This window comes from Propithecus coquereli, unplaced genomic scaffold (assembly GCF_000956105.1).
Source record: "Propithecus coquereli isolate 6110/MARCELLA unplaced genomic scaffold, Pcoq_1.0 Scaffold550, whole genome shotgun sequence".
NCBI classification, from domain to species: domain Eukaryota; kingdom Metazoa; phylum Chordata; class Mammalia; order Primates; family Indriidae; genus Propithecus; species Propithecus coquereli.
This window is the reverse complement of record NW_012151397.1, coordinates 639,074-649,149: the sequence shown is the minus strand read 5'-3', so window position 1 is coordinate 649,149 and position 10,076 is coordinate 639,074. Positions and strand designations below refer to the sequence as shown.

General features: G+C 36.0%; 1 pseudogene across 1 annotated transcript; it reads right to left on the bottom strand.

Moving 5' to 3' along the window:
* Positions 1-1,297: 1,297 nt before the first annotated feature.
* On the bottom strand, positions 1,298-4,310 carry LOC105820986 (annotated as a pseudogene). The gene is made up of 2 exons (XR_001138034.1): positions 4,304-4,310; positions 1,298-1,915 (listed from the first exon to the last, which is right to left on the bottom strand). The product of XR_001138034.1 is annotated as a protein FAM192A pseudogene (transcript).
* Positions 4,311-10,076: the final 5,766 nt, after the last annotated feature.

Sequence of the window (10,076 nt, the reverse complement as noted above, 5' to 3'; positions counted from 1 at the left end):
TCAATAAGAGACTTGTACAAGGTAAGTTTAGAGTGTGTATTAGGGAAGAAGTGGAATTCACTCAGGCTTTGAAAATCAGATTAAGGATTTTAATCATTATTCCAAAATAATGGGAGGTTTAAACAAGACATTCATATGACCATATTTGGATTTCACAAAGAACACTAGCTGCTACGTGAAAACTCAATGGGACTGAGGTGGGAGGTATATGTGCTGGGACAAAAGTGGAGCAGAGAGATCAGGTACAAGTTTACTACAGGAAATCAAAAGAGAAATAATGATATGTTAGACTATCGTGGCAGTCAGAGATGAAGAGAAATAGACATAGTCAAGACATTTTGGGAATTTAATGGTTGCTTTTGAGTCCCTCAAAAATAAACTTGGTTTCCAGTTTCTTCTAAATGAGATAACTGGTTTGCTTCACATAGTAGAGGGTTGAGATACAAGATTTTTGCATATTAATAGTGTGTATATAGGATGTTGTACTCTTGAAGAGGAAATAACTTGAAATAAAAAACATAAGTGCTTTTGATTCAAAGGACTCACTCATGTCTCAGTTCTGAAACCTTCATTGAATGTCCCCTGAGTAAATCTTCTAAGCTCTCTGTTCCTCAGTCCCTCAAAGGAAAATGCATACAGTTTTCAGTAAATGCAAGTACTGATATAGTTTCAGAGGATGAGACTATTTCATATTTTTTCATATTACTATTCATAGAATGATTCAATTGTGATTTAGAAATCTGACTCTTCATGTCCGAATACTCAAAGATTTCCATAATTTCACTTCTATCATACTTTACTATCATAAACTATCAATCATATCTTCATCTTTTGTTTTCAGGCAACATCTTTGCCCTATTTTCTGGTTTAGTTCCCTGAAATATTTTGAGGTGAACCTGTAGCCTCCCCCTCCCTGCCAAAAAAAATTCCTCTACCTAATATTAGGCCTAATGTTAAGTGATAGCAATATAACTATTTCTCTATTTAGTTAAATTACAGATGATAAGAAGTAACTATTAAGATAATAGTTTAATCTAACAGAAATGTACATTTTGTTTCATGTACTATATAGCTCTTAACTTCATGGAAATGGTTGATAGGGATAAGCCCCAACACACAAGTATTTTTCACAAGGATTTCCAGCCTCTTTATGAATTAACTAATTATTCATTTTTTAATAATTGATTCAATTATTAAATCATTCAATCAATTCATATTAATTGAGTACCTACCATACACCACATATATATGTGTATATGTATATATATATATATATATTTTTTTTTTTTTAGATTCTGGCACATTTTTAGATTAGGGTAAAAATGTCACAGTACACAGGAAGCAGGCAAAGGAGTTTTTTGAGAGATACGATGCCTGGAGGCAGAATGAATGGTCCGATCTACCCTTGGGGAGCAGCTCTTTCTGGGGAGGACAGAGGAGCTAGGGAGCCTCGAGGAAGGTGTTGGTTCGGAAGATGGAGGAGACGATCTTCCCAGTGGCGTTGATGGTGTCTTCACTGTCTGAGCTGGATTCAGAGTCGCTGCTCCCAGAGTAGGCACCCAAGCCTGGGAGGATGCCAATGCAGACTGCGGCCAAGGGGCAGTGGATGGAGGGGCCGCTCAGGGAAGTGTTCCCAAGAGACTTGCAGGACGAGGCCTCTTGATTCTTGTCATCTGGGTCAGGGGCCGGTTTCAGTCTTTCACACTGTTGCCACTCTCTGAGCTCTTATGCTTCACAGCTCCTGCCAACAGCTTTGCCTGGGAGAACTTGTTCTTGGTTTCTATGGGTTTCACAGCCACTTTCTTCTCCACTTCCTTCTTGTTTTCTGAAGAAATTCCAACCTTCTTGAGATTATTTCTGTATTCTGTCAGTTCTTTCAGTTCTTCTCTTTATTGCTTTTCTATGTTCCTGCTGCCTAGAGAACAGCATATACCCACTATTTAGGGGAATGTTGTTAGGAAAAATGTACTATAGAAAGCAGCATTTAAGGTAAGACTGGAAAAAGTATATTAGTTCCCTAGGCTGCCATGACAAGATACCAAAAACCGAATGGGTTAAAATAACAGAAATTTACTCTCTCATGGTCCTGGAAGTTAGAATTCCAAAATCAAGATGTTGGAAGTGCCAAATTCTCTCTGAGAATCCTTCCTTACCTCTCCTATCTTCTGGTGTTTGCTAGCAATCTTTGGCACTTCCTGGCTTGTAAATTCAGCATTGCAGCCACATGTCCCTCTTCTCCCTGTGTCTCTTCACATCATCTTCCTTCTGTGTGTACCTGCCTGTGTCTGTGTCCAAATTTCATCTTTTTATAAGTACACTAGTTATATTGGATTAGGGCCAACCCTAACGGCCTCAATTTAGCTGATTACTTCTGTAAAGGCCCTATTTCCAAATTCTTCAAATTCTGAAGAACTAAGGGTAAGATTTCAGTATATATTTGTGGGGGGAGACATAGTTCAACCCATAACAAAGAGGAAAAGATAACAAAGCTAAAGAAAGTAAAGCAGGATCAACAGAATTCCAAAGTAAAATAAGCTAAATTTATCATTACTACCTTGAAATTTACCCCCAAAATAAGAAAGTAAAGTGTGGCTCATCCTCAGGAGCATTTTATATTCTTTATAATGTCATCACCAACTGCTGAGTAGCATTATAGGATGGAATGCAAGGTTTTTAGCTTACGATATTTAAATGTGAGACTCAGGAATATTTCTATTAATCATAGTCAGGTACTTGCTTCTCTCTCTTCTTTCCTCCCTTCTCCTGCTGTCAGCTGCCTCTCTGAGTCACTATTCTGTCACTTGATGTAGAAGTGTATGAATCTTTCATTCTAAGAGCTCCTCCCCTTAGCAGAGATCCTCAGTGTTTGCAGTGAGATACTCAGAACAGAAGATGACCATGTGCCACATACTGGGCATTCTTCACTAGCTTAAACTCCCATTCTTCCTTTTTCTCAGGAATGTATCAGAGTGCATGGGAGTAAAAGTGAGTTTATCAGAAAGATAAGATATCGTTGATATAAAACATTATATTTATATTAAAAGCAAATCACTGAAATATAAACATTGGGACAATCATTGTTGATTCATGTTTTTGACAAATATCTCAACATTTGGAGTCTCAGTTATTAGTCTTAAAAACAGACAATTCATTCCTTGCAATTCATTCACTCATTTATTCCTAAAGCCATCAAGTCAAGTTACACTGAATGCTTGACATGTGCTCAGCATTGTGTTACAAAGGCACTCATCTTGTCTTTGAGTACTTTACAATCCATAAGTGAGCTCACAGGGGAGCATGAAGTAACAGTCATTCTGTTTTGATAGTACTGACCTCACCCAGTCAGATATTCAATTAGAAATGTGTGGGAAATGGAAACAAGGTTAAAAATGGTTAAGTAAAGAAGTATAAAAAGAAAAGTTGCTTTGTACCTTATCTGTAGACAAGTTGTATTTCTCGGCGTTTTCCCTACTATCTGGTCCAACACCCCCTACCAAGAAATAAATTGACATTTTTAAAATTTTAGAATTTTTAAAATTGCTCTGGACCCTCAGTTTTGTCAAGTCTGTGGAGGATAAGGGGCTGATTCTAAGGATATTAGGTTATATGGCAGTTAGGGATATTTGATGGAATTTATTAATTCAAAGAAATGTCATTATATGGAGAGTGAAGGTAGGGAAGAATTTTTTAATGAATCTTTTGAGTTTTCAGGCACAGGGGTTAGAAACTTTTGAAGAGCTAATTCCCAGTAAAGTGGGAAGCTTAGGGGCCAAAGTTTGAGAAAGAGGTTTTAAGGGTCATTAAAGGATACTCTGATTAATGAACCATAAGAGTAGATGAAATATTTTTAGGACAGGGAATGTGAGGTGATTCAAATAACCACAGCCAAACCTACCCTGTATACAGATTCTCAGTGATACAGTGAACTTCCTGGTCCATTTTAACTGAGACAAGTGACAGCTGAAGTCCAGTGCTTGTGGGTGCCCAGCAAAGTTATTCTCAATGATAGCCCTGCATCTAGAAAACCAACATCTTTCAAAACAATATCTTCTATGAGAGATGGGGCCCAACAATTATATAACCATGATTTTGGGCAAAATTGTAAAGTAAAATGAACAAAAAATGTATGGGGGCAATAAACTGTGTGATATATCCTTCTCTTTGGCCCACTGTAGTTGTCTGAAGCTGTTTTCTGAAGATGGAGGAGGAAGTCAGTAGAATTGAACTTGCTGTGTTTCTAGTTAAGTTGGCAACTATGAATACATCTCATGCTTCTGACACACACTGAAGATGATTCAGGTACCTGCCATTGGTTCAGGCAGGGAAACACTACACCCCTGTCTCTACTGGTAAAACTCATAAAAGAATGTTAAGAAGATTCAAGTGTCAGCTTATTAATGATTCTAATGATAAAAACACTATCTGTAAAACGTGAGGGTTGGCGTGGGTTAAGAAGAAAGAAGGAATTTGGGGAACAAAATCCAGCTTTGAACCTCTAATTTATCCAACCCATTTCTTTGCATTCAATCTTTGATCTTTGTGATCAAAGTTAGCAGTAGAATGTGTTTCATGCTCTCCTCCTCTCCATTCCTCAGGCTATCTTTTCTCCTCTTCTTAGGTTCTGCAAGCTGTCTACTTCTCCCAGCTGATAAAGAGTAGAAAGTTCTATGGCCCTGTCCTCTGCTTATTTCCACTGCTGAGTGAAGGAGAAAGAAACATTTGAGTCTTAAAATTACAATTTCTTAAAAATAAAATAATTTATAAATTTCAGCTCCTAGTTATTCTTTATTTCATTCGTTGTTTTAATTGTTCTAAAGTAGGGGGAAAAAACACACGTACTGAAAGCTGAATTGCTGACCAATTGCTCTGACAAAATGTTCCTAACAGATCTGTATACCTCTTGCTAATGAAACGTAGACCTTATTACTCTAAAGAGCAAGTGAGCTATTTATAATCTTTGCTATGTAACAAAGCTATAGTTCATATTTCATCAATTTAACCCTGCAAAATAGGTTTCTAGTTGTCTTTTCCCAATTCCTATATTTCAGCAGGGGCAAAGATAGTCCTAGCACACATACATTAGCAATCTAATTTGAAGTAAACATAAGGCCACTTGTTTATATTTCAGCCTCAGTCCATCTTCAATATTTTTGTTAATGGTCTAGAAAAGGAGACTAGCTATGATGAAATGAATGATATTTTTAAAAAATCTGTTTGGGGATATAGATGATATTCAAAAAGGGTTACATATCTCCATATACAAATGCCATTTCTGGTTTGTACACTGGGAGGGGAAGTTTTCATAGTTGGCATATTTTATTCGTTTCTTTAAATGAATACAAATAAACCTGCCCTGTAGTTCTTTCATTCTCCTCCTAATCAAGATAATATTAATCACTTTCTCTGAACCCAAAAGGCCAAAGGAGACTTAATATGTGCTGTTATTAGACTCAATCTAAATGTGAGACTCTTATACATGGCGATCAGTGTTGTCGCTAAAATTCACTGCATAGTATACCTTCTCAGTGATAAAGGTCCCTCAGCCTGGATCAGATAAACAACTCAACCTCCAATTTTAGAAAACATTATTTTTGTGCTGCCTTCTCCCCCCGCAAAAAAACATTTTTTGCTCTGAACTACAACAATTTGTTAACCTGACACAATGTCACTTTATCTTCTATAACTGCATTTGAATATCTATTCCAAAAAGGCTAATTAAAGTATTTCTATGTGAAAGGATCAAATATTAGAGAGTTTATCAGTTTTCAATCAATTTTTTCCTAGACAGTAATATATAAATTTTTAGTGAATTTAGCAATTTACACTATGCTTTTCTCCCTGTAAAGCAATGAGTTATGAAAGCACACATGCAAGATACATTTCTCACTGATGATGGCTGATTTATAACAAGGCTTTGTAAATTGAATATTCATGTTACAAAAAGTTCTTTTAAACATGAATGATATATAATGACATCCATAACTCATTTCTCTTCTTTTACTTCTGTTCACTACAACACTGATGTATTTCTTTCTCCTCCTTTCACTTTTATATGCTTGATTTACATTTTCTTGAAATGGAAAATATACTTTAATATGCAGTAAGGTATGTACGTGTTATGTGTTTATGTATATGATTATATCACTGTAATCAGACTATCTGATTAGATTTTGACTGGACCATAGTAAGATTAACATGTGAACTCAAGAATAAAATACTTCAATTATCACAAATCCTGAATGAGTAAATAACTAATATGAAAGCTGATATGATAAATGTAAATCTTGGATGGTAAGGAAGAAGATATTTCTCTTTTGTATTTCAGAATATCTTTTTGATATTCTCTATTGCATGTATTTTTTTAGCCCTTTCATGAGATGAGACAATCAAATTGGTTTAGAAACACCTATAAGAATTTTAGAAAATGTTTTGATTTATTGGTCAATTTTGGGACTGATATTTGACCCAAACAGTATTTGTAAACTTGGAAATGTCATATAATCTGAGTTTTCATATTTTCATAAAAAATCAGAAGATGGCAACATTGACCCATACTCTTCGTGATAAATAACTGAATAGTTCTTTGTAATAGCATCTTTCAATAAGAAACTGAAAACCTTTCTGTAACTTAAACATTTCAAATGGTTATAAGAACCAGGGAAATAAAGCAAATAAGTGAAGTTAGCAAGATATAACACATTAAGGTGCATAAGGGCTGCAGCAAAGATATGTCCTGTCTTATAGGAAGCAGCTGCTACTCTGCACTATCCAAGTGTTTATTACAAGGGAATTTATTGTCTGAATAACACCACATCTTATGATTTTTCAAGAAAACCTGGAATATCAGATTATCATGTGAACTTTTCACAGTTTTTAAGCACTATACGGATTAATGTTGGCTGACTGTACCTAGCATGCAGACCACCAGTATGCAATCACTAAGGAAGAAGATTGTTCTTAAAAATGTTTATTAAGGAGAATTTTTTTTTTTTTTTTTTTTTTTTTTTTTGAGACAGAGTCTCACTCTTTTTGCCCAGGCTAGAGTGAGTGCCATGGCGTCAGCCTAGCTCACAGCAACCTCAGACTCCTGGGCTCAAGCAATCCTTCTGCCTCAGCCTCCCGAGTAGCTGGGACTATAGGCATGCGCCACCATGCCCGGCTAATTTTTTCTATATATTTTTAGTTGTCCGATTAATTTCTTTCTATTTTTTTAGTAGAGACGGGGTCTCGCTCTTGCTCAGGCTGGTTTCGAACTCCTGAGCTCAAACGATCCTCCTGTCTCGGCTTCCCAGAGTGCTAGGATTACAGGCGTGAGCCACCGCGCCCGGCCTAAGGAGAATTTTAAATACATGAAAGTGAAGAGAATAGTACAGAGGACTTCCTCATGCCCAAGAAATATCATTCTATTGCTAGCTCTGACCATCTACATACCGTCCACTTCTCCCACCGTGCATTATTGGGAAGCTAATCCCAAACATTACATCATATCATTTACAAATATTTCAGAATACATTAGAGCTATTTTTAGGAAAATAAAATGGAATATGTTTTAGCAAAAAGAAGAATGTTTCTACCAGAGCATATGAAAAAAACTGATCCATTAATGTTTTAGCTAATTAAGGTAACTTAGAGGGCATTCAAAATTGCTCAAAAACTAAGTACAGTTTCTAAAAAGCAAGTAACCAATATATGGTTGGCCTTTTGGATTCCTGTCTCATTCTAATATCTCATACTAGTGAGAATAAAATAGGGTATGTGTTCATTTTGTCATCAGCTTGGGTAGAACTTGTGAAAAAAGCTTTATCACTGTGGTTTTAAATTCTGCCTCATTTTTCACAGTTGCCAGGGACACATAACGTAAGTGCTGGTGTCCTGGTAATCTTTAAATGAGCAACAACAGAACTCATGGGAAAAAAAAAAAGCATCTGCTTGTGTTTTACTGACAAAATCATAATATTTAGGGCCCTCGTTCAGGTAATAACTAGAGCATAAAAAATGGTTAATCCCCTCTGCAATTTATTTGCTCCAGAGATTTGCACTATATGAATCCAACGTAAGGAATTTGAATGTGATTGATAGTTTTAATGAATACCCTTCTGAATCCTACTGTTTATAAAGTTATCCATGAAGAGTTGGGGAAGCTTGAGTATAAGCCACTCTTACTTATTTCCAACTCATATTGTGAAACACTAGCTATATGTATATGAATTTTCTAATTCTTTTAAAAATCATAGTTATGTTAAGTGTAAATTTATTTTTACCATAGATATAGGAAAAGCAGATATCCTTAGAGACCCCATTAGAAATTGATTTGAATAAAAGTAGCACAGGAAAATTATTTGCTCTTCTGAATAAATTTTTTGAGAACATGCATCTTATTGTACAAGGCATTTTACATTCAAGACTGCCTTGCCCCTGGATGGCAGGTACTAAATAAAAGTATACTGAATTTTTTTTTTTTAAAGAAGGAATTTCAAATAATTACCATGTGTGTATTCATAGGACATCAATATTATAATGATTTTGCCTGGCTCTATGCAGTGGTTTCAAAATGTAAACTGCAATAATCATCTTTTTTCCTTCATTTTTAGATTCAACTGAAGCATTGAACTTCATTAACCTTGTTAGAAACTTAGAAATATAATAAGACTGCTTTTGAATATTCTCTTTAACCTATGATTTAGATGAAACTGAAATTAAAAGCAAAATGACATTGAAACTAGACAACACATACATTAGTAGAATTAAGAACGTAGTGCAATTTCACGCTATGGTGAATTTTATCAGGCTTTCCCTAGCATGGGGGTAATACTCTTGGGGAGAAGAGCAAGTATAATGACAAAGCTTCCATTTAATTACATTTATATACATAACCAAATTTTACACCATTTCTGATAGTCTACACCTGCATACTCAGTGGGAGGCAGGCACGTCAGTAGACCCCCACTGCACCTCTTGGGTGGTAAGGTGAAAATGGGAAAGATGGGAGCATTTGTTCTGTCATTTGGTTTGCTGGCCTTCCCAGTCCCCACTATTCCTACCACAGCCTCATCATGTACCTGCCAGTCATTCTAATGAGAAGCATCTGGTCAATTAATTGAGCAAGACTAGAATGTTTACATACACAAGCTGCATTCCCAATAAGACCAAGGATTTCAGGCAGGAAAGCATCATAACTAGATATTGGTATATAACATTAGGAGGCTGAATGGCAGACAAGTCACTAAAATAACAGGAACTGCTTTATGCAAGTACAAAGGAACAGCCTTTCCAGACTATTTTCCTTGCTCATTTGCTTTAACTTTGCTGCGAATGGTAGTTGCTGATAAAAATAGCAATGAGAGAGAGGACTGTTAGAAGGAGAAACTTGTTTCTCTCTTAAAATCAATTTTAGTTTGAATAAAGGAAGAAAACATGGCCATAGGCCACTGACAACTGGATGCTATACCAGTAATGTTTGACAGGTGAAAATCTGAGATTAAACACTCCTCTAGGAAAAAATAATGTCATAGATGTTAATATATTAAATTCTATTTTTTTTTTGAGGAGAAGGAAAGAGGAGTTTATTAATTTGCTGGCAAATGAGGAAGATGGAGACTCCTGTCTAAAATTCCATAGTCCTAATAATAAGCAGAAATACAGAGCTTTTAAAGGGAGGTTTTCAGCTTCAGGCAACTGCTATTCAACTACAGTTGATGATTCTGATCATCTCATCTCTGTCCCATCTCTGCCAAAGACAATCCTGTGACCTCCACCCAGGACCTCCACCAGACAGTTCCCTTGAGCCACCTCCTGTAGCACAAACAACAAAGGACATTTCCCTGCCCCTCCCAACCACAGGCCTGAGAAAGGGATGCAAGTTTCAGTTCCCAAAAAGAGTGAGTGAGGTTTTAGAGAGACAGAAGATATTTTTGCCGGGTTTTTTTCAGGCCATTCCTTCTGTTACATATTCCCCAGTGTCAATATTATCCTTCCATATCTATGGGAGGTGGGGTGACTACTCTGTTACGTATTATTAAATTCTTAGGGAAATGATTTATATTTGATATCATTCTTCATATAACTTATTTTAGTTA